This window comes from Streptopelia decaocto (genome assembly GCF_964273445.1).
Source record: "Streptopelia decaocto genome assembly, chromosome: 4".
NCBI classification, from domain to species: Eukaryota; Metazoa; Chordata; class Aves; order Columbiformes; family Columbidae; genus Streptopelia; species Streptopelia decaocto.
In genome coordinates, this window is record NC_138658.1 from 47975635 (window position 1) to 47999280 (window position 23646).

The window sequence follows — 23646 nt, forward strand, 5'->3', positions numbered from 1 at the left end:
ACACTGGCACCATGTCTTTCACTGTCTTTTGTGGACAAGTTCTACATACGTATCCATTTTTTCTCAAATGGATTGGTGTTGTATATTTTAATATGGAAGAGCAGATAATTTTAAGTGAAGATTAACATAAAGTTATTGTGCTATTTTTTAAAATGACAAATTTATATTCAGGGTAATTCTGATGTACTGTGTATTTTAGAGAAAGATCAATTAATAATGGAATCTATTTTATTATATGTACTACAGCCGGTAGTTTCAAAATTAAATACTAAAAAAAAATCCACCATTTCCTCAATTCAGTTTGGCTTAGAGATTTTATCTGGTTCTGTTTCCTCATAGGAAGGTAAATATGTTAACTGGCAAATACGTTCATTATGATGAAAGAAACAAATAGTTTTATTTAACAACTTGTACTTATTTCTGCGACATTTCTTTAAATAAATAGTATTTATTAAAACATACTTTGGAAAGGCCTGATCACTAAATTTGGAAGTTTCCATGCAAAATAAGACTTTCTTGAAAAAACAGAGATGCTGATGTTTCTGAAACAGTGCTACAGATGGAGATTAGATTTGCACTTCCAGGCCATTTTAATCTATATTTGTGGTTGGCAGACCTTATTAAGGATAGATGTATTCTAAATCAAATGTGACAACTACTTAATTGGTTTTGGGCACATTGTTCTCTCCTTTCCTTCTCACCTCCTTGTTTTCACTACTTCCTTTTTTTTTTTGGAAATAACTAGGAGATTTTTGTCCAAATGACAACAGTAATCAGAACAATTACATGACTGAGAAGGGTTGGAGTGGGTAAGCTCTGCTTAGGAGTTTAAGGTTCCTCCTGTCCTCTTGCCAGTAATATATATTAAGACAGATCTTGTGCTTGCCCAACTTAATTATTTCTAAATATCCGTGGATCAGAAAATCAACTTTGCTCATACCTGGCAGTCTTTATATCAAACTTGGACAATGTGAAGACTTTCAGTTTTTGTAAATGTAAGCTGTTCTTTTGGGTGGCATATTAAATACAACAACAAGAAGAAATTTAAATTAAAAGAAAAAATGAAATACTTTTTTTTCAACACAGTGATAATGTTTTAAGGTGTAAAAATTATAATCTAAAAATATTGCTAACATATCTACTATTCAAACAGAAACAAGACATTAACTATAAGCTCAGAAGAAATGCCTGTAAGAAGAAGTTTTTAAGTATTGCAGAATGGTGACTTATGACAGTAATACCATTATAGTTATGCTTTTGAGAGATCTTTCTCTCAGTCTGGAATTTATATGAAGAAGATAGAAATCCATAATTAACCTCAGAAAATTTGTTTTGGATGTGCTTTTTGTTCTAAACAGCTAATCAAATGTGAAAACTGAGTTTTTTGAGATTAAAGCCATGATAGGTCTCAACAGCTCCCTTGTGAATCCATCTGTTCATAATATTATCTCCTTGAATCATGAGCACACTATGAATATCTGCAAAAATTTTATTTTGTAGCGAACATTCCTTTTAGCGGCTTCTTAAATTATATTGTGATACCCAGCAACCTAAGTCAAAAGACAGGAATGGGGAGCAAAATGAAGCCCCAATAATCCAAGGGGAAATGGTTGGTGACCTGCTACACCACTTAGACACATACAAGTCTATTGGGTCAGATGTGATCCATCCAAGGATACTGAGTGAGCTGGTGGAAGTGATAACCAAGCCACTTTCAATGATTTATCAGCAGTTCTGGCTAACCAAGGAGGTCCCAGTTGATGGATGTGATGCGAATGTGATGCCCATCTATAAGAATGGCCAAAGAAGGATCCGGGAAACTACAGGCCTGTCAGTCTGACCTCAGTGCCAGGGAAGTTCATGGAACAGATCATCCTGAGTGTCGTCATATGGCACATACAGGACAACCAAGCAGTCAGACCTGATCAGCATGGGTTTATGAAAGGCAGGTCCTGCTTAACAAACCTGATCTCCTTCTATGACAAGGTCACACACTTAGTGGATGAGGGAAAGGCTGTGGATATTGTGTACTTAGACTTCAGCAAAGCCTTTGACATAGTATCCCACAGCACTCTCCTGGAGAAGCTGGCAGCTCATGGCTTTGCTGGGTAAAGAACTGCATGTCAGGACTAAAAGAGTTGTCATGAATGGAATTAAATCCAGTTGTTTGCTGGTCACAAGTGGTGTTCCCCAGGGTGCAGTATTGGGGCCAGTTATGTTTAATATCTTTATCAATTATCTGGAGTGCACCCTCAGTAAGTTTGCAGATGACACTAAGTTGGGTGGGAGTGTTGATCTGCTGGAGGGTAGCATGGCCATACAGAGGGATCTGGACTGGGTGGGTCGTTGGGTGAGGCCAATTGTATGAGGTTCAACAAGGCCAAGTGCTGGATTCTGCACTTGGATCACAACAACCCCAGGCAGTGGCATAGGCTTGGGGAAGAGTGGCTGGAAGCTGCCCAGCAGGAAAGGATCTGGGGGTGTTGATTGACAGTGGCTGAACATGAGCCAGCAGTGTGGCCAGGTGGGCACATGGCTTGTATCAAGAATAGTGTGATTAGCAGGACTTGAGAAGTGATCGTTCCCCTGTACTCAGCACTGATGATGTCCTACCTTGAATACCGTGTACAGTTTTGGGCCCCTTACTACAAAAAAAACATTGAGATGCTGGAGAGAGTTCAGAGAAGGGCAATGAAGTTGGTGAGGGGTCTGGAGCACAAGCGTTATGAGGAGCGGCTGAGGGAGCTGGGGCTGTTTAGCCTGGAGAAAAGGAGGCTGAGGGGAGACCTTATCACTGTCTACAACTACCTGAAAGGAGGTTGCGATATGGAGGGTGTTAGTCCCTTCTCCCACTTAGCAAGTGATAGGACAAGAGGAAATGGCCTCAGATTGCACCAGGGGAGGTTTGGATTGGATACTTGCAAGGGTGAATTATCATGGACTCCACACAATGCAATATGAATTCAAGTGAAGCCAATTTATTACAGAAACAAGCCTCCTTGTATATGCAGTTATTTTCTGATCACTTATCCATGCTCCATGCGTGCATTAACTGATTGGATATTGTCTATGTTCACAAGCTGTCCACGCGCCCGAGTCTCACTGCTAATAGGTCTGTTGATTTACCTTGTGTTTTCAGCTTTCCAGGGTGGCCTTGAAATTCCTTTGGGCCTGGCTAGTTTAATAACAAATCTCCATCTAATAGTAACCCATCCACACATTAACTTCAAGTAAATCCCTCAAATCTCCCACAGGTATCAGGAAAAAATTCATCATGGAAAAGGTTGTCAGGCATTGGAACAGGCTGCCCAGGGAAGTGGTACAGTCACCATCCCTGGAGGTGTTTAAAAGACATATAGATGAGGTTCATAGGGACATGGTTTAGTGCCTGACTTAGGTTAATGGTTTGACTCGATCTTGAGGGTCTCTTCCAACCAAAATGATTCTATGATTCTGTGTTTTAAACAAACATGTGTCCATGATTATTTTTAGGAAAATGTACTGTCTAACACAGAATCTTCAACTGCACACAAGTCAAAAATCAATCGCCATGGTATTGACTGTAGAGAATGATACCAGATACTGTAGAGAATTATATCAGAAACCCTATTGAATATTGATTTTAAGCTCAGGCATCCCTTCATCAGTGCTCTGTCAGTCTTGCAGTAGAAACAGCTTGCTGTTTAACTGTAATGTTTCCAAATTGTCATAAATGAGTGCCTTGGTATGCTGCTTTTATGTATTTTTTTTCCATGTATATTTAGGCGTATATCCTCGGTACACATTGTCATCTTCATTTTTTTCCCCACTGGTTTTGAAATAACAGGTTCTTAATGTTTACAGATATATAAAAGGTGCGTGTCATGAGGATGGAGCCAGGCTCTTCTCGGTGACAACCAATGATAGGACAAGGGGTAATGGGTACAAACTGGAACACAAGAGGTTCCACTTAAATTTGAGAAGAAACTTCTCAGTGAGAGTGACAGAACACTGGAAAAGGCTGCCCAGGGAGGTTGTGGAGTCTCCTACTCTGAAGGCATTCAAGACCTGCCTGGACGCCTTCCTGTGTAACCTCATCTAGGTGTTCCTGCTCCGGCAGGGGGATTGGACTAGATGATCTTTTGAGGTCCCTTCCAATCCCTGACATTCTGTGATTCTGTGTGATTCTGTGATTCTGTGAGTCAGGACAAAAAAAGATCTTTGTTTAACTGAAATAATGATACAATGGGGGACTTGATTCTTCTGGTTATTCCAAATCATCATAAGCTGTAGATGCCTTTAGTGTCTTTCAGTTCTTTTCCATTGCAAGAATATATCACCATCCTTGAGTGACTAATATGATAAGTTATTCAAATGAACAAACAGTACAGTGAATAAAGATGCAACAGGAAATATTTACCAACAAATATAAAGCAAATACAAATATATTTTTGCAGATAGTAATTTTTATAACTTGAAGAATCTGTCTCATCAGAAGAGTAGAAAGGAAAATTCCTGCTCAAAAAAAGGAAATACTTATATAAGAATGTTATCTTTATCTTCATACATAACTGGGTTTCCAAGGATAATAGAGTATGCTGATATACCTGACCTAGAAATTTAAACTGCAATATTAAATTCATTCCATCTCTAGGACAGAGTCCCCATTTTTAGTGGTATACATGCCAGATTGCCTTGAAAACATTTCCCATGGATCTAATGAGATGATGTCCCAGAAACTTGACTTTTAAGGGAAGAATGACTCACTCTCTATAGACTGAATGCATAAGTCACAAATAACAGGTATAAGTTACTTGCTAACCAATTTTGCCAGTGCCTCAGTGAGTATTTCATATTTTCTAGTATGGTAAAGTAGAACTTTATTTCATTTTTTCTTGGGAAAAGATGTTTCAAAATTGAAGCTGATTATAATTAAAGAATGTAATAAATATCTCCTTTAAGCATAAATATTTTTTTTCCTTTTTAACTTTTAGTCATATTAAATCAGACCATTTAGGCTTTCTCAGGAATGATGCTTCTCATCATTAAATGGAAATATAAGCTTAAATTGCACTACTTCACATTCTCCTATACTAAGTATAATACAGACAATGAAGGGCCCAGAAGAAAAATTTTGTTCACTAGGTGAAATATCTTCCTGTACAGAGGGCTCAGGGAAAAACTTAGCAGTTTCAATTTTTTGGTCTGTCTGAAATTTAAGAGTCTGTATGATAAGATGAGATGCTTCTTACATAAACAAGATCAATCTAAGCTCTCTGAGGGAAACGCATTATGAATGATAGTGGTTACTCTGCCTTTTTTTTTTTTTGTCTGCTACATTGATTTATGCACTATAAATGTTTGATTTCAGTCTAGATATATGAAAGTGAGACTAGTGTAACATGGTATACGTAGAATTTTATTTAATTTAACAGACCATAACATTGCTAAAATTTAGGGTTGAAATATTTATTGACTGCAAAAGCTAAGCATAGTGGTCTAAAACAAAGCAGCAAGCCTATCCTTGGAGTTAAAAAAAAAAAAAAAAAGTCAATTTTTGATATCTTATAAGCATATTAATTGACTTTTAGGTCTCATAATTCCAAAAGGGTTGATTACCCACTCTGTTGCAGTGTTTTGAATAAATAAATTAAATCTCTTATCCATTCATAGGGTCCAGAAGAGATGGACATTACTTTTCCAGTCTAGTCATACATATTATAGGTTTACACATTAACAGCACAATATTGCCTTTCTGACAATGAATGGCATTGTAGACTCAGGGAAAAACAGTACTTTGGATCTGACATTTCTCTTTGTCACATGTTCATTTATAGTACTTACTGTTAATATTTATTAAGTTTTCCCAAGATGGTTTTCTGAAAAATAATGAAGGCACCGATGGTGGTTGGTGTATGAATGTGGACGAGGTTGGAGTTGACTGAAGACCTTGTGACTGGTTACAGCAGTAGAAGCTTCAGATGGGAAGAAGTATACACTATTTTGGCAAAGCTCAAAACAAGCTTTACGTAGTCTAAAAATGTTTGAGGAGGTATTGTGATTCATCAGACAACTTAAGAAGTAGCTGTGTAATGCTTCACTACTCCAGTAGCAGTTTCTAGTGATGAGCATGTAAGGTGAAGTCCTTCACTAAGGTTTAGAAACAGAGTATGGAAATCACTGTACTTCCTTTATCTAGGATCTGTGTGCAGAAATTGAGTGATTGACTCATTTCTCACTTTAGAAGCCAAAGATAATTCACTTTACTTTTTGATTTCTTCAGTCCAGATGTTCTTCTGCCTTTTTTTTTTTTTTTAGTTTTCTTTGTGAGATATCAGAAATGAAGTATTTGAAGTATTTGAAATCTTCTCTGAGATGCAGAGATAGTGTTATTGCCCTCTTCTACAATAAGATACTTTTGACTATGAATTCTGAAAGTGATTGCTATTCTTGTCTGTGCCAAACCCTCTTGGCTCCACTTACCTTTTTTCCTGTTCACCACCAGCCTCGCTTTTCCTGGTTCTTCTGATTTCTAGAATTCTTTTTCACACTTGCCAACTGACTTTTTGTTCTTGGTTTATTTCTGAGAACCAGCTTGCATTTTGAAACTAAAAAATGCTGTATTATTATTTTAGCATTCATAATAATAGGATTTTTAAAGTTCTGTGAACACAATGTCTTTATCTTCACTGGCATTTGCGTGGATAAATGATGCTGTGTACCCATTCTCTGAAGTTCTTAATTAAAATATTAAGTAAAAGGAGACTCACAATTGCTTCATCCAATCAGGTAATTTGTTAATCAGTTCAGCAAAATATTCTTATATGATGTCATAGATAATACACTGGAAATTGATTTTGTAAACATTTATGAGCACTAGTGTAAGTGTTTTATGAAACTATATTTGCATATTGTTCTTAGTTCTATTGCTAATTTTTAGTTTATTTTCCATTTTGGATTTCATTAGAAAGTCAATAATTCTTTGAAACAGAATTGAAATAGTTACATGTAGTGTTTACATTTTACCTCTTTTTCCACAGTTAATACTTTCTGAAAGGATTCTTATTTGTTGACCAACATTTCAGCTAAACAACCCTCCTAAATTAATCAAGTATTTGGTTGTTATTGGTTGCTTTCGTAGGCCTACTCCTCTGTTCTTAATCAAAAGCTCAGTATATATGTTAGCTAATTCCCATAATTCCCTGAGATTTATATTCCCTATGCTTGATTTATAGTTCTTCAGCCGTTCTTAATTATTCTTTTACCTGACTGCATAGGAATTATTTTTCATGACTTCTTATGAGTTATAAATTGAAAACAAAAACAGGAATTCAGAATCATAGTGATACTGTACCAATTACTCATTTAGAGGCTTACAGTTGTGTAAGATTCAGCAAGAGGTTGATATTCACTGAATAGTTTCCTGTTTCCAGTGTGTATTTATGTCATGCATCAAAAAAATCCCAAACAAATAAAATCAAGGTTTCAAAGAAATATTTTCTCATTGATTAGACGGTGAGATTTTGCTTGCCAATTTATTCTCCATATTTATATGGTACTAACCTTTAAAATTATCTATTCTGAATTTTAACAACACAATCTATCTGCTTATTCACTCTGTTTCCAAAGCTGTTGCACCATTTTAATTAATTGTTCAGGCATTCTGAGTTTCTTGACAGCAATTTTCTCAGCATCAGCCAAGTGATAAGACTAGAGTAATACTTCGCATGTTCCAGATTCCTTTTTGTGAACTACTGTCTTCAGTTCAGGAAATTAAATTAGTTTATTAAGAACTTCGATACATATAGAATACTATAGTGAATATTTAAAATTTTTGAACTGTATTTTTCACAGTATTTCCAATAATGTGTTATTAGGCTTTTTTTAAAAATTGTGTTTTTTAACATGTTTTTTATTTCTATCTTTCTACAAGGATGATAGTGGATTGTCTCAGAGTTTGTTACTAAACACTACATTTTTGTTATTTAATTGCATTAAAAGAGTCAAGATTGAAGAGATGAGACTTTTAAGTTCTGCATTATGGTATGGTTTGTGATAGCCTTCAGTAGTTTTTGAAATAAGATAATGAGGATGATGGGTTACTTGAAGACATGGGAGGCTGAAAAATGAAAGCAATTTCAGTAGCCATTTTAGAAATCAGGCAGAAGGAGATTGTTTTCAGAAACAGTGCTGATTTAAGCCATTTTCAAGGGACTTGGACAACTGGCCATGAATTAGAAATGATGATCATAATCCAACAACAAATTATTATAGTCACCAAATATTATAATGGGGTTTCTCACATTAACTTTTAAATCCCTAGTATTTTACAGAACTCATAAAGAAGACAGATTTTTTATATTTCTGCAGCTTACAAGTACCTTTTCAGGTGTCCAAAAGCAGTTCTCTTAATGATGCACATATACACGGGCTGGATGCATGGCATTTGTCACACATTCTATTTGTTTAATCTGAACAAATATATGGTGGTGAATCAGTCTGTTTTATTAAGTCTCTGTATTGTGGATGTCACATAGTATATCATGTAGTCTGTTACACGGTATATATAGACTTAGGAAGACACAGAGATTAATTTATTCACACTGTAAAATAATTACCCACTGCTTTTTCCAGTAGAAAAATTCTCTGTGTATGACTCACTCACCTGAGGAATTAGGTGTCTGTAACTTGTGTTGCCTATAAAATGCTTGAAATGAATCTGTGCTAAAGCAAAAGGTGCCTTGCTCTGAAGGAGAACTCGCAGTTTGGAGACAAGAGACACGGAGTGGGATATTTAATTCCTAAGAGGACTCTGATCAGAATCCCTAAAATATTTCAGATAACTTAGGAAGTCGAGTCAAAAAAACAGTTATAAACATTTATTATTTTTAGCATGTTTATTTTTCATGTTGTTGCAAGGAATAGAGAACTTTGGAACCGTAAAATGCTAGGTTTCCTCCTGCTTTAGAGGGGAGAGCTTAACAGGGATGTTGGGAGGGAAGAAAAGGCTAATGTTAGGGCAATGATGAGGTCACTTACATCAGCATAACTACCTCAATAATATGCTGAAGTTAGCAAGGAACTAGCTTTCCCTAGAACTGGAGTTTACTGTGGAATGACCCTAGCATCTTCAATCAAGATCATAAGTCTGTTGGTGTCTGGAAGAAGCAAGTGTTTAAAGGCTGCATCACCAGAAGTTTGCATAAAGAGGAGATAATAGGCCAAGAAACAGGAGCTGCATCAACCAAAAATGAGTGGTGCTGAGGAAAAATGCATCAATGCAGTAGGAACTTTCTTAAGTGTTAGAGGCTCTATTCTCAGACTTTAGTATGAATTATCGATAAGTCTGTTGATCAGAAATGTAAAATGTAGTAATCTTTTGTGGAGAATATTCCTAATCAGAAATACAATACAAAGAATGAATGTCAGTGTGTTGAATTGGATTTTTACAAACTCTGCCTTTATAATATATCATTAATCACTACAAGAGAGGAACTATTCTGAACATTTCTGATTAGAAGGCTTGATTCATTGATATAACATCAGTGAAGTATAGGAAGTTGATCAAAGGAGAGGTTCTTTTCTGTTTCTGCTATACTTCTAGCATCTTTTCTCTGCCATACTTACCAAGTTTATAATTTATGTTGAGATGCTGGTTAAAGTCATGAATGACTCTTAAGTACTGGTGAGTTACACTAGCTAAATTAACTCTGAAGAATAATATATGTTATTTATTAATCTGACAGACTTTATCTAAAGGAAACTGTGGAGGCTTTCTCTTATTGATGAGACAAGTTCAGCATGGTAGTAAAGAGAAACTATTGAAGAAGTGGTTGTATTGCTGATGATTTTTGCTGAATCTGGAAGTTTCATGAATTCCCTAGATTGTGCCCAGTTAAGAGTTGCTTCTTTCTTTTCACAGCCACAGACAGTTTCTAGGGTATGCAAAGGTGTTTTTCTGCTGATGCGCTAGCTGCCTTCCCCAAATGCACAGAGAATTAGCTTACCCTTGCCAGTTTTAACAGGGAATATTTGGCTTTTCTCCCAGTTCTTTGTTTACTGCAAAATTTGTTGCTTTTTGAGCCACAGTTGTGTCCCTTCTCTCTCTTTTTTTTTTTCCTTTATTTTTTTGTGTGTGTTTATTCTTTTCATGCATTCTTTGCATAGCTTTACTGATTGTATCATGCATGTCTTCCTCAAAGCTCATTAAGTAGGCTTTCCCCCCTTGTCTATGGATATGTAATCAGTTATAAATTCCAGTCTGAGTCACTTGTAGCACTGAAATGGACTTCTGGGGGACATCTGCTCATTGTCCTGTCCTTTTATATCTATCTTCCCATTAACATATGATTTTTTTTTTCCAGTCTTTTTCTTCTTCTGAATCATTAAGGAGTTTGTATCTCTCTTTGCTGTACCTAATCTCCCTTAAATATCCTGTTCACAAGAATCACACTGAGTAATGACATCTGAATACATAGTCTCCAAAAAATCATGTGTTTCATGTTTGTCAATTTTCCGTTTTGCTGACCCTAAGCTTCTTGCAGGGACAGACAGCTGCACACTGTTTATTCATAAAGCTGGCTCAGTATAGTTCCAGAGAAGAGCACTTATTTTTCCTTCCATTCTTCCAACAGTGCTTAGAAGTATCTTGGAAGATAAAACGGTGTAGGCACCGAATCCTTCTTCAGACTCTCAGTATAAAAATTATGACTGACTTTGTTTAATTCCAATCAGTCTTCTCTTTATGCAGCTATACTGATTCTGTTTTCACAGCAGGGAGAACACATCATATGTAGGGTGAGTCTCATTTAATTTTCATTACTTATTTGAGAAAAGTTGGGAAAAACTTGCACCTGCATTAGGTTATCAAAGGATTTAGCCCAGTTGCCCCCAGTAAAGAACTGAAGGTGGTTGAATACAGTAAAGATGAGATAGAGATGAGTTGTAGATGACCACCTGAATCTTTCTAGATTTCCCACAGTGCTTGAAAGGATTGTAGATTTTTACCTCAGAAATTGAGTACAGTTCTGTTGTTTAAACCAAGGAAAAAGATACAATGAGCTCAGTATTGCCAGCTGAGCTAGTTAATGTGTTAATGCGTCTGGCAGAAATGTCACATTTCATTATTACATATTTAATGTCTTCTTTACTAGCAAGATCTTGGAACCCTTGTTCAACAAGGAAACAACTCTTGTGTGGTTGATCTTCCATCCTCAGTGCTTTGCATCCTGCTAAATCTGAACAGGTTGACCATTAGGGAATCCATGTACTTCTGCATGCATTTTCTGGAAGAAGAAAATGCAAACAGAAATGGAATGGAGGAAGTGAAGGTGTGAGGATAATTACAAGAATAGAGTAAAGCGTGTACTTCCATTTTTGATTAAAAAAATTTCCAAGGTGAAAATTTTGCAAGGGTGATTTAGCAGTTTAGATACCCTTTTCCAAATGAATATTATGCCTTTAATACCGTCAACTGCATTTAAAACAGATTTTGAAAATATTGACAAAATATTTTCACCTTGAGGTTTTATATCGTTTAGGAGCTTTCAAGCAAACCTGGTACATTTCTTTCAAAAATATCAACTAAAATATGAAAAGAAAGTAAAAGTCGTTTGCTTTTTAAAACATGGAATTGAATTGTTTATTTATTAAAGATGAATTTTAAAATGCAGAAAACAGTAACTCCACATTTCATGTCATAAAAAAGGAAATGTTACTCCAGTGTTGTATTTGTAATGCTTTTTTCACATCATTGAGGAAGATGATTCTGAAGGTTACTCTCACTTGAGAGTTTTATAAATTGCACCTCATGTTCAGCATCTGTTGGTATGAGATTCTTTGTGTGACATCTCATTGGTCATGTGGGTGCTGGAAAGATGCAAAGACTTTTATTACAGTATTAAAATGCCATGGTGATTGTTTATAAGGAGACAGGCATCGGTACAGGCCATCACTATGAAAACACATTTATAAATTGTGAGACTACTAATCACAGGGAACAGTTACATCCATTAGTAACAAGGAAGATGAGAGAGCTTAATGTAAGGGAGTTTATGCTGAAGACAAAAAGGGAAACAAATTAGGCACTTATCATATCAAATTAAAAACATGTGAACTTAAGCAGTGGAGCTGTAATTTAATCTTAGATTCCTGGTGTCTGCACAGACATCTCAGTGTTCTCCATCTCCAATTATAGATTAATAACCGAAATCTGTATTTGTTTTCTGTTTGTTTCTCCAACCATTTCCATCAATGCAATTTCTTTGAGACATTCTGAGATTATTTTAGGTATTAGGTTGTTCGTGAGTGTTATCTCAGCATGATGGTGGTAACTAAAATATTTATTTATTTATTTATTAGATTTATCCCATGGTAAAATGCACCTGTTAAATTTTGTTTGGAGCAGGACCCCATTTTGGTAGGTGCTATAAAAAAGAGAGATTACTATATACACATATAAAAAAAAAATATATATATATATGTATTTTTTAATCTAATTCTGGCAGTGTGATCTATCTTCTTCTATTAAGAAAAATTCTGCTATTTTCTTGCTGTACTTTATCAGGCAGGTAAGTGAAATATAGCTTATATTTGTAGAGCTGAGGATACCAGTAAGATTTGATCCATGGATCTTTCGTTTGTGTATCGATATAATTATAATTGCTATCAGTTAAGAAATCTTCAGAAAGGATGGGGAATCTGATTGAGATGGAATATGGGGTCATCAAATTCACATTAAGATTAAACCAATTAACTTAGTGTCACTTTGGGACATAGTATTGTTGCCTGCTTCATCACAGAAGAAACTCAACAAATACAAATTAAACCCAAAATGTTATAGTTGTCTTTTTAAAGCATACTCATGTTCTTCATATTGTAGCACTTACTCAATGTGTCTTGTTCTGTACTTTTTCGTATCTGGTCCATGTATTTTTAATTTGAATTAACAGAGATGTAGAAGAGACATGCTTATGGCTTTAGATTTACAAGTATTTGTTTTCCAGCCATACGGCAGAGTAACACTACAAGTTTATGCAAATAAAAGGAAAAGGAATGGTACTTAAAAGCTTGTCATCATTCTAGAAATCCATTATTTGGTTTGCACTTCCCATCTCTTCCATGTTGTTTGATGTGGACTACATCATTATACCACCACATGAATTTTAGACTTTAGCCTACAGGTAGGAGCAAACTAGTTAAAGTATATCTTTCCTCTCATGGTTAAAGTGTTCATTCCACTTATTTCTTCTAGTCCAGATGAGTTTGTTTCCCTTGATCAATCTGCCACTCTTCAGACTTCTTTCCTGACTCTTGAAGATTGCATTTTTCTATGCCACCAACTACTAGAACTGATTTAGCCAAACATATCACTCAGAGGAAAATTAGTGCCAGCTTGTGTGAAACTACTGAAATGTTTGTCCTGCTCTTGTCCATTTCTGCATTTGCTGGGTTTTCTTCTCATGCAATATCCTGAACAACAACATTCTTCACCTTATCTTCTCAGTGACCTTAAGTGAGGGAGACAAGTAGAAGATGTAATATTCCAGACACGGTGCTTGTGGACATGACCTGCCTTATTGTGATACATAGAGTGACAGAGATGAACACCAGCCAGGATTATAACAAAAGTGGTGTGTTGTTTTAACTGAAACCTGATGATTTACTCTGGTTTTCCTGATTTTGTTGATATTTTAATAGACTTTTTAAATTTCTTCACTAAGACAAATTTAATCTGTTTATCCAGTAGCAGTAATATTTGAGAGAAAGTCCAGAGAGCTATAACAGGTGCCATGGCTGTATCCTGCTGCATCTTTCAGCATTCTATGCATCATTTACTTGTCTCCTCAGGTATTTTTTTTTCTCAACAGAAAGTCAGCAATACTGAATCTTGTGTTGCTGTTACTGGACTGCTTCTGCTATCCCACCTAGTTTAATTAACTTATACAATTTTGACAGTGTAGAGAGATATAGATATAACTCAAAAGCTACTGTAAAACATAACATGCAAATCGAGATATTTCTAAAGCTAAATAAAGTGAAGTAATGAGTAAACTTCAGAAACCAAAGTTTATTTAAAAATATATACTGCAAGTAAATTGTAATTGTTCTGATTATTGAAAAATTAGCTTAAATAGCATATTACTAGGAAACATCATAGCCTCAGACATATTGGAATCCAGCTTCCTGAGGAATACATTACTACTTAGAAATCTTCCAAATCACTGGATTGTGGGAAAAAATATGACTCTATTCATTACAATTTTATTTATTCCTGTTAACATACTGTGAACTTCATTGTGCAGTGGGCATTACAATTAAATATGTTAAACACAGACCAACCATAAATGTTCTCACTAAGTAATAATGGTAATAGTATCAGCTTACTGGTACCTGTTTTTGTGAAGTTATAATTTTATTGGAGAACAATATTCAAGATGCAAACATTTATTGTCCTTTTATAGATAATTGTTCCAATAACCGTTTAGTGAGTACTGGCATCATAGGGAGAAAATTGTGTACCTCAGCTGCTGTCCTGCCTGTGGCTGTAATGAAGTCTCTGTAGTAATCTAATTGTATTGACTTAGCAAAAAAATGGAATTCTAATTGACAACATAAAGCCAAGCAAATTGTCAGTAAAGATGCACTGACTTAAGCCTTTTTGACATTGATGTCTAAACTTTTCTTTGTAACGAAGAAGAAAAAACAAGATTCTTCTGAATTGTTGAACTTCAAAACACATAAAATATGTAATCCACTGATATTAGGTACAGCTTGATAGTGAAGTTATTTGCATGTTCTTTCCTTTAGATTTTCAGGAGTGCAAAGGGGTTGCCGAGTGTGTTGCTTAAGAAATGTCATTTTTGAGTTTTGAGTACAGAGGCACCTCTGTTTCTGAAGTGGCCAGGGTAAAAATCTATGCCTGAACCAAAAAGTCCTCAAACTCTCAGATTAGAATCCTGAAATCTCTCATATTTGGCAGCTCTTCCTGGCAAAAGTAGTTGGGTCTCCCTAAGTAGTCAATCTGCACATAAGTTTTTCAAGTTGCGGATTGAAGACTGAAAAAGTGAAACCTTCACTGTATCATCCTTCACTGTAACGTGGCACTGACTAGGATGTGCCCTAGCCATAGCCAATATAAAATAAGGAGCATAAAATTTCTCCAAAATATTAGTGGTCCCTAAAGTTTGACTGAGGGCCCACTTAATGTAAGTACTTTCTACTCAGTAATCAGTACCTGAAGAGATTAATTTTAGGATTAAGTGCCTTTAAAAAATAAGTGATCTGTGTCTGGATCCCAACCAGGAGTATTTTTTCATAAAAGACAGGACATGAGCCAGCAACGTGCCCTTGACACAGAGAAGATAAATGGTATCCTAGCCGGCATCAGGAAGAGTGTTTCCAGCAAGCTGGGGAAGGTGATCCTTCCCCTCTATTCAGCACCAGTCAGGCCACACCTGGAGTACTGTGTCCAATTCTGGGCTCCCCAGTACAAGAGAAACATACAGATCCTGGAGAGAGTCCAGTGAAGGGCTGTGAAAATGCTTAAGGGATTGGAGCATCTTTCCTATAAGGAAAGGCTGAGAGAACAGTGACTGTTTAGCCTGGAGAAGAGACAGGTCATGGGGAATCTTACATATGTATATAGATACCTGAAGGCAAGTTGCAAGGAGGACAGAGTCAGGCTGTTTTCAGGGGTTCCTGATGACAGGACAAGAGCCAGTAAGCACAAATGGAAACACAGGAGGTTCTGTCTGAACATCAGGAAACACTTTTTTGCTGTGAGGTGGACTGAGCACTGGCACAAATTGCCCAAAGAGGTTGTGGAGGCTCCATCCTTGGAGATACTCAAAAGCCAGTCAGACACGTTTCTGAGCAACCTGCTCTAAGTGGCCCTGCTTGACTAGGGAGCTGGACCAGACGACCTCTAGAGGTGCTTTCCAAGCTCAGGCATTTTGTGATTCTGTGACATACCCTAATGCAGGTCTCAGAAGGACAACGCTCTCAAAATGCTTTTGAGTTACTGTTTTAATAGTGATTTATCCCAATTCTAGTAAACAGAAAATAGAATCTGACACATGTAAAATTTTCGATCAGGACAATAAGATTTTACACTGTTTCCTGTTACAGTAATGTGCAATGGAGTGATGCGACTTTTATCATATCTGGCCAACAATTTATGGCCCAGTGACCATTTTTACCAGGGTCAGTTGCTGACATGCTTTTGTCTGCCTTTAGAAAGGCTGATACCATAAAGAGAAAACTTTGCAGGTCTCATGCATAGCCCAGATAAGATGTTTTCAAAGATGGCTGCTCTATCCATTCAGTATTTAATTCTCTAAGAGTGCATCTCTACTACCTTGTCAGTCCATTCAGAGTAGTTAAAATGACCCACACTAACTCAAGATGATACCATAATTTTCTATTCTTTTTATAAATCAGTTTTAGAGTACCAAACTTACGAAAGAGAAGAAATCATTTGGCTGCTTCAACACATGTTGTAAGTGACAGCAAGAGCTTTGTATATAGCTGTTTGGCATTTTAAAAGCTTTCCGAGAAAATCCATTCTTTTATTCATAAGGCCTTTTCAAGAGATACAAGCCACTTGCTTGCCTTCTTTGTATTTATTGTTGTAATGAACTTCTTGATCTCATCCCAGTTCTTGATTTTAGTGTCAAGTTTGGGTTGTAACGTGTTTAGTGTTTGTGTATTTGCTGTACAAGAAATGTTACAGTTCTTGTAGTATTTCCTGCTTTGTGTGATACATTTTTCACTACATACGGTAGACTTCCAGCTAAAGTCTATAGAGAAAACCGTAAACCAAAATTTCAACTGTGGGCTTAATTAATGTCACATATTGCATAAGGTGGAAGCAAAATGAATGACCTATTATAGTGTCATACAAAAGGAGAGCAGTCCACAGCATGAGCTACTAGCCAGAGGCCGTGTTGCTGTCAGGGTGAGTGGAGAGACACAGCTTGTTCTGGTAGTAAATCATCTATATGATGTCCTGAGCTATGGCTAGTTATGAGCAGATTGTTTTTTTGGTTTGTTTTTTTTTTTTTTTTTCGCTCTAAATGCTGATGTGAAGAATTTTCCCTGTAAGCTATAGTTTTTCTTCTATTTTTTACCTCTACAGCTCATCTGATTGCTAATATATTCCTTACCAAACAAAATAATTATCGGGTCTGTACACTGTCCTAATGTGTTTTTATATTTTAAAATTCCTTTAGTTTTTCATTCTGTCTGTGAATTAAGAAAATAATGTGCAGAGAATTATCAGTAATGAAAATGCCTAGAAGCAGTGTCATGTGCCTGCCTGCAATTACAATACCTGAAGTAACAAAAAATATTTTTTTTGGCTTATCTGTTTCACAATGTGAGTAGTAAAAAGTTTCCGATTTTTGTATCTCTCAAATTAGATGATGATTTCATAGGTTTTTTGAATATAAGTAAGTATTTGCTGTGATAATACATGATCAGATTTGAAAATTGCTTGTAGATTTAAAGAAACATTTTCCATTTATAATATAACAATTATAAAATTGTTCCCAGAAATATATTTCTTTCACCATTAATTTTCTTACTTACATCTTGATATACCTATATTGGTAACTCCTGTTAATAAGAAATATCACCAAAAAAATAAAGTCTAAAAGAATAGTCATGGAAAGAAGTAATGCTTTTCTTTCTGTTTCATTTGTATATATAGCAAATAAAATAATGATTTTGAAGTTCTAAATCTGGAATGTTCTGAAAAATAATGGGAGTTCTTATTAAAAAAATCTATTTCTGGCATCCATCTTCATTTTATTGGGAGCTTCTTCAAATGGACAAATTTCAGTGAGTCAACATCCTCTCATTGAGAGCACTCATCATTGAAAATTTCAAACCACTTTTAATCATTGTACTGGTGTTGCAAACATACTGAGTGTGGTTTTTCTGTTCTACAGCCTTGGGAATGCAGGCAGGTTTTATTAAACACTTAAAAAAAAATCTGTTACTGAATAATATTTTTCTCAAAGGTAGGAATATGAAAACTTAGTTAATAGCAAGGACTGTCAAGTGAAATGTATTATCTGAAACTTGCAGAAAATCTGAGTAAGACACTGTGTTCTCTAAGGAATCTGAGTTACACCATTTGCTGTAGGGATTGTTAAGTCTTTGAGACCTTCAACTCAATCTTCTCAAAAAGCTAAAAAGAAACTGGGAGAGAACGTGAACTAGAAAGTCTAACTCTTGACCAGCTCTCATTGTAATGCCCCCAAACTTATATTGCCTCTAAAGCAGAAGAAAAACTCTGGAAGCAATGCCAAATGGAAGGCGGTGGAATGAGACTTAAGTGATTCAGCTCTGAGTTTTTCACTAGTTTGCTTGTTACCTATAGGGAAGTTTCTTTCCCTCCCTGAGCTTCCACTCCTCATACGTACAACGATGCTGATACTGATCTTGTACAGAGCTTTGCCTGCTTGAGACATATTTTTGGGACAGGAAAAAAAACTGGACTCCCAGCCTTAATTACAAGAGTAGAATAGTTCTTTTAGAACTGAACAAAAGTGTAATTATCCTGGCAAATAATTCATGAAGCTTCTTTCTTCCTTCATCCCCACTGAGATACCAGGATTTTATTTGGCTGCCTGATTTTCAAACATGTAGAAGCCAAATGAACTTGTGTAAAAGCCAACTGATAACTTTCTGCTGTTTCTGCTAAGTATAATCATACTCTTTGGTAGTCATCTTCATTTCTTAAAGCTTTGATCAACTGTATTACACCCAGTTTAGCCGCCTTCCTGTTTAGCAGCTAGATGAACATACAGAGAGGTGATCTTCCTAAGAGCTTCTTCATGTGTTATGGGGAAGGTACTGCATTAATTTGGGGTTTTATCCAGTCAACTACACTAAAAATCCTATTTTCTCTTCAAAACACACAAAATAATACAATTTTATTGCCAGTAAACTGGAAGTCAAATTGCCTGCCCAGATATTAAGAGCAAATATTGGATTGTTTTGCCTGTTTGACTAATCATTTGTAAATAAGAACAATGATCCTTTTATTTCTTTGCTTAGTTTTGAATCAGATTCTTCTTTTATAGCTCTTAGAAAAGAGCCATTAGCCATTAAGACAAATTTCTATTTCTCTAGAAAATTATTTGCAAGGCATTATTGTATTCTAAAAAGATTTTGTTAGCACTTGTTTAAGTAGATTACCACCCTAACTACAGGATTTATACCAACAATCTCATCCTCTAGATTTAGTTCATTTGCTCATTGTCTTCTCTTTCATTTTTCTGCTTTGAAATTTTACCACTGTAAGAGATTTTTCCAAAGACCAAAATAAACTTTGAAAATGTAAAATGTCTCTGCTCCATTCTTTAATTACTTTTATAAGTCAAAGCTATCTGTTCCAATATTACATTATGACCCTAAAATATCAAAAATTTAAAGGTTGTTGGCTTATTTGTGATATAGATTTCTTGTTGTGTGCTTACTCAGATTCATCTGTGCCTAGTGAATATGCACAATCATATTTGTTATGGTACTGAATAAGATCAAAATATGTAGGGGTAGGTGAAAATGAAAATTAAGAATTGTGAATAATATATTCAGGTACAGTTTGGACATGACTAAATAGTTTACATTGTTATGATAGGTTCCTTTATCTTGCTTATGATACTTGTTCATTGCAGTGTAAGAATTAGTTTTATTTCTTTGTAGTTACTGAATAATATATCACATATTACTTTGGGTTTGAATTAGAAATCTCATTAATTACGAGAGCACAGGAGTTATTTTTAATTTCTTTAGTATTTGGCTCTGGGTTGCTTGTGACATCGTGTATATATGTGCACTCCATGGAATTTACTGTTTAAAATGCTAACATTGAAACATTTCAAAGATTAAATGGAGCCTTTCTGTAAGTTAATTATTTTTGGTTTGAAACCTTCAAGCATCTTAATGTCAGAAATCCAGATAAACTTTCAGACCATAGTTCTTGTCTCATTTTGAAATGTTGTCACTAGTCGTTTCATATTTACAAGATCTGGATAATGGAATAGCATTAAGCTTACACTGCAAACAGATTTTTTTTTAAATGCCCATTTAATAATAGTTCATCATCTATAATGTCTGTCAGTCACCTAGTTTAGAATGTATATTTTTATAATGCATTTTAAAAATTCAATAGGATGAAATAACTCAGTCATCAAAAGCCTGTATGCATATTTTTATGTATTTCTATTATCTACACATATGCATATTTATTCATAAATACCAGTGTATGTATTTTTATACATAAATTATGTCCTTTTAGTGTTCTGGAATTTCTTTATCTTTTCAGGATTTACAAAAACACAGAGCTCACAGCAGTTCTTCCTCAGTTGAAAATACTTATCTGAAGTAGATATGGTCTAGTATCCTTCCAGTTACTGATGATAAAAGCATGATACTAACCAGAGATATTTATCAAACATTTATGTGTTTTTTGTCTTAATGCTTTTAACATTTCCAGGTACTAATTACCAGACCAACTAGGATTTGTTTTGGTTTTTACATGAGTATAAAAATCACAAGTGAGAGTGCTGCCAATAACTGTAACTGGCCAGATTAATGATCTTAAAAAATAAAGGCAAAATAATAATAATATGTTTATATTAATAGCACACAGTAAATTCTTTGGGCATATTTACTATGTACATATGTGCAGTTCTTAGAAAACTGATCCTTGTGGGTGGTTGGGAAGAATTGATGGTCTGAACAACTTGCCTTAGGTCTGAAGGCAGCTGGTGGTGTGTGGACCTGTGCTCCACTGTGGAGCCCTACCAACGGGAGTCAGTCTTTCACAAACTTCTCTAGCCTGGGTCCTTCCCATGGGGTGCCATCCTTCAGGAACAGACTGCTCCAGCATGGGTCCCACAAGGGGTCACAAGTCCTGCCAAAAACCTGCTCCAGTGGGAGCTCTCCTTTGCCTTTCAGACTCATTTGGGCACATCCTCCTGCTCTGGTGTGGGGTTCTCCATGGGCTGCAGGTGGATATCTGCCTCACCATGGTCTGCACCATGGACTGCAGGAGAATCTCTGCTTTAGAGACTGGACCATCTCCTCTCCCTCCTTCTTCAATGATCTTGTCTGCAGAGTTGTTTCACATCTTCTCACTCCTCTCTCCAGCTACTGTTGTGTAGCAGTTTTTTCCCCTTCTTAACTATGTTACCCCAGAGGCACTACCAACCTCACTGATGGTCTCAGCCTTGGCTAGCAGCGGGTCCAACTTGGAAATGGCTGCATTGGCTCTGTCAGACATGGGGGAAGTTTCTGGCATCTTCTCACAGAAGTCACTTCTGTAGCCCTCCTGCTACCAAAACCATGTCATGTTAACCCAATACATTGATATTTTCAGAAAAAGATAACATCACTTTAATAGAAAATGTAGGCTGTGTATGAATTAAACTTTATAGAAGACCTGTTCCTATAATAAGTATCTGAAAGAAAGGCCATGATATCCATGACAATGGTCAACTGCAGTTAATATGTGGGTCCAAAGACCTTTGGGACCTAATTATGAATTTGGCAGGGTTTTTTTAATGTTGTTGAAACACTTGAGGCTTTTCTCCAAAGATTTCTTTGCAAAACCAGTATAAGTCTTTGATGATGATTTAACAAGTTTATGGTAGCCATGCATTTGTCAAATATTAAAACAAGTAACAAATCACAGCACATAACTTATCTACCATAAATACATGAAATAGAATGTTATAGTAAGCAGCCTCACTCAATTGAACAGTATATACTGAGGGAACTGACTGATGCCTGCTTATGGTGATGAAATAAAATGTTACCATATTTAACAATTGTGTTACAAAGGGCATATTTCATGGGACCCCATTTATAGTTTTAGGGACAGTGCTACTTCTGGCATTCTCACAATCTGAAAGTTGACTTTTCAACTATTTTTAATGGTAATAATTGTTTTGTAAGTAATATATAAACTCAGGTCAAAAGACAATGGAAATAGTGTAAAAATACTCATATAAATGTACAAATCAAACTAAATGCAAAACTAATGACAAAATGTAATCATGCATTGCATTTATTTTACAATGGCTGGCTAAATAAGTGTCTAGAAATTAATTGTAAGGAGGAAGATGATTAACCCTTTCATGCAGTCAGTTTCTGAATTCATAAGGAATTCAGACACATCTAGGATGAATACTGCCTGGCTACAATAAGGGGGTGATCTAAGATCTCGAATCACGGTGATACTTTGCTCTGGGAGGACTAAAAAATGTAATTGAGGGAAGTTCTGTTAGTGAAGGTTCACTGCATAAGTAAACTGCCAAACATTAAATTTAATTTGAATTATGAAAAAAATTAAGCAATTCTTATTGAAATAAACTGAATAAAAGTTAAAAAAATGCTTATTTATTAGCTTATTTAAAACCTGCTTTATAAATTCATTATTTCTGTTTTGACTTATTTCAGTGATATGTGTTGTAATATGGATGTGTATTCTATGACTTGTAGCTGTTGTAGTTATTCACATGGACATGTTTCAGGAAGAACTTTTATATAAACAGAAGCCAATTGCTTTAGTTTCACGTTTAAGTCAAAGAGAAAAGTTTATATCTTGCAGTCTAAAGGCAATGTGACAGTTGAATATGAATATAAGTATCTGTAAAAGAAAGTTAAGGTTGTAGAATATGTTAAATGGTTTCTTATTAAATGCCATAACCATTTACTCTGAAGAAGAATTAATGATAATTTCTTTAAGCAGTTTGGAAACAGTCACTGTTTATTTGCATGCTAGAAGAACATAAACTGGTTCAGGAAAACAACAAGTAGTGGTAGCATCCATATCTCCTAAAGGGCAAAATTAAAGCTTTGAAAGGTTTTTATGTTTCTTTTTGTGTAAAACATGATATAAACAATGGCATACTTTTGTGTAAAATATGAGTATATGTATAATGGCATAAATTATTGATTTAATATACTAGATATAATAAAAAGAGTGGTAACCTCATTTATGACAGATGCTTTTCTAGAATGAATACATTTTTCTTCTGTTTTTATGAAAGAGTGTACTGGTTTTGGCTACAAGCTATTATGAAGAAAATTAACTTTATCTCAGTCAAAACCAGTACAAAAAAGGTTATATGACTTATTTGAAATTTTTATGTCAGGGAAGACATGGATCTGTTGGAGAGGATCCAGATGATGCCACAAAAATGATCAGAGGGCTGGAGTGCCTCTCCTGTGAGGACAGGATGAGACAGTTGCAGTTGTTCAGCCTGGAGAAGAGAAGGCTCCAGGGAGACCTTATAGCAGCCTTTCAGTACCTAAAGGGGATCTATAGAAAAGATAAGGATGGACTCTTTATCAGGGAGTGTAGTGATAGGATGAGGGGTAATGACTTTAAACTAAAATAAGGTAGATTTAGACTAGATATGAGGAAGAAATTCTTTACAATGAAGGTGGTGAAACACTGGAACAGATTGCCCACAGAAGGTGTAGATGCCACGTCCCTGGAAACATTCACGGTCAGGTTGGACAGGGCTTTGAGCAACCTGGTCTAGTGGAAGATGTCCCTGCTCCTTTCAGGGGAACTGGACTAGATGACCTTGAAGATCCTTTGCAACCTAAACTACTCTATGGTTCTGTTCCTCTGAAAACAAATTT

At 35.6% G+C, this 23646-nt stretch overlaps 1 protein-coding gene across 3 annotated transcripts in view; it reads left to right on the top strand.

Moving 5' to 3' along the window:
- SGCZ (sarcoglycan zeta) overlaps positions 1-23646 on the top strand; it is a gene marked incomplete at both ends in the record, with an annotated part of 440910 nt that overhangs the window by 213405 nt on the left and 203859 nt on the right. The gene's annotated exons all lie outside the window — the stretch shown is intronic.